At 44.4% G+C, this 2,356-nt stretch overlaps 1 pseudogene; it reads right to left on the bottom strand.

The window, feature by feature from the left end:
• Positions 1-369: 369 nt before the first annotated feature.
• LOC117706331 (sentrin-specific protease 2 pseudogene) lies at positions 370-1,739 on the bottom strand (annotated as a pseudogene).
• Positions 1,740-2,356: the final 617 nt, after the last annotated feature.

Genomic DNA, 2,356 nt, shown 5'->3' with positions numbered 1-2,356 from the left:
AAAACAAAACAAAAACACAAAAAAACAAAACACAAATTAAAAAACACAACAAAACAAGACAAAATAAAACAAAGAACAGCAATTCATTGACTAAATTCAGCATTAAAACAGTATTTCTTGAACATGTGGTCTCCTGTCGGTTGGACAGCAGCAGTATCCAAGCCTGCAGTCGTTGCATGCATCCTAGAGATGGCATTAGGGCATCAGTCTGACAACCGAAGTTAGGACTATATTAAAGAAAGTGGGCTTCACCTGATCAGACAGCTCAGTACCTGTTTTAAATCTCTTCAACTCATCCTATTTGAGGTATATTAGGAACATCAATGGAAAAATACAGGGGTGGTGACCACAGCAATCAGGTGGATGTTGTTACAGTAAGTGTCTGTGCAGGATTTCCCATACCATCCTCTTCCTGAAGATGGACATGTGCTGCTGAGAGAAGGTGACAGGTTGGTCTCTAGCGATGTAATCTGCATATTTACGGGTGAACATCTCACAGTCACTCCCATTCAGTTGCTGATGAATCTCCTCTGATGTCATGCTGTATTGCTTCCACTCCAAAGGGTCCAGCTCGATGTTCCTTCGTGTCTTGCTCTCATTTTGTAAATATTGGAAGATGGTCTCACAGATAGTCTTTCCTGTCTGTCCCATTGAATCGAGGTATACGATACTTTGTTTTCTCAAATCCATTACCACCAGGCTCCAATGAACTTTCCGGTGAATAGGCACCAATATAAGTTCTTTGTCAAAGAGATTGATTCCTTGAGTCCATCTTTTCACAGAACTGTAACCGCTATGCTTTAGCTTGAGGTAAAAGAAAGTGCTAAACACATGAAGAGCTGGGTAGCCTTGGTTTTCATTTCTCTCAACCAGAAGGTTCATGTAGAAATTGATGACCTCATCATTGAGCCACTGACCATTCTTGAGGGTCTGGATATCTCCTCAGGTGATTTGCAACTTGAATCCCCTACTTCTTGGGGTCCTGGACCCAGTGCACTCTTAATTTCCTTCTCCATATCCTCTGTAACATGAAAATTTTGATCCACTTCTTTGCCCTTTCTTGGTTTGTGAGAGGCTTTTTCTCTGCCGCAAGTACTGCCATCTTGTTGGGGAGTAACCTATCGCCTCTGCCACTATCAAGGATGATTAGAGCTAGTGTTCCTGGTAAGTCAGGCTCCAAGATGTTCCTCCTTCATGGTTTTCACCACCTTTCTTTTGTGTAACAGATTTCTCCTCTGAACATCTCTCTCTCTCTCTCTCTCTCTCTCTCTCTCTCTCTCTCTCTCTCTCTCTCTGGTGTAGATGGTTCTGGATCTCTTTTCTGTGATAACCTTCTGTGCTTTTCCTTGGGGGGGGGGGGGCTTTGTTCATTTTCCTCCATGACAGAATAGGGGTGCTTGTGACCCTTGCGATCAGCAGGCTTCCTCTCAGTTACAGCTTGCTCTGGAGGACCTTTTGGTACACTCTAGGGGTTTTAGTTGTCTTGAACTCTTTTCCTAGGATTTCTGTACCTGATCCTTGCCTGGCTGGTCTCTCTGAAGCTCTAGGTCTTGATGCTCTCAAGGGGTCTTCTTCCAAGCCTTGCTGGGTTCCTTAAATACCTGGCATTTCCTTTTTGGATTTTGTCCCAAAGCTTCAGACTCTGTCTCTGTCTCATTTCCATCTTGGTATTTCCGTTTTTGAGCTTTTCCTGAAGCTCTGGGCTTCATCTCCACCCCAGGCTGTTTAGGTTGCCACATGGAGAACTGCTTGGATTGCTTTTTTGACAGTACCGGCCTTTCCAATTTCCAAGAGCTCTATGCCTGGCTCTGGGTTGGCACTCTTGGGTTGTTCACCCTGATGTCTCAGGAAAGCTCTTCTTAACAGAGTTGACTTTGCATGACAGGGTCAGTCAAAGAATGGAGATAATTAAGTTGTCAATATCGAAAACTGATTGGTGAATAGTCAGATGTTGGCAGTTCACCAGGGTCCACTCTGGGAAACTCTGAGGAGTTCTAAGAATACTTCCTCAGAAGTATCCTTCTAGGGCACTTAACCAGCTACCCGAAATTTTGAAATTGGACTAATTGTCCTCGTTAATCCCTATTAAGACACCAGGCCTAAACCTAGCAGGTAACACATCTGAGGCAACCTCATGAGTGATGTCTAACTCAGGGGTTGCCCCTACTCACAGCATTCAAGGTTCCATACCTGGTTATGATATCACCTGAAAGAATGCAAATCAATGAGTCTGGATGGTGGAAGCCCTCCCCAACCCAAACTGGGGCCCTCCCCAACTCAAACTGGGTCCAGGATTTCAGAGTGCTCCCTTGCCCGAGTGGGAAGTTTGAATGAATTGATACATATCTCAGTTCCC

This window comes from Arvicanthis niloticus, chromosome 3 (assembly GCF_011762505.2).
Source record: "Arvicanthis niloticus isolate mArvNil1 chromosome 3, mArvNil1.pat.X, whole genome shotgun sequence".
Taxonomy (NCBI): Eukaryota; Metazoa; Chordata; class Mammalia; order Rodentia; family Muridae; genus Arvicanthis; species Arvicanthis niloticus.
The sequence above is the reverse complement of the archived record's forward strand: the minus strand, read 5'-3'. Positions and strand labels throughout refer to the sequence as shown.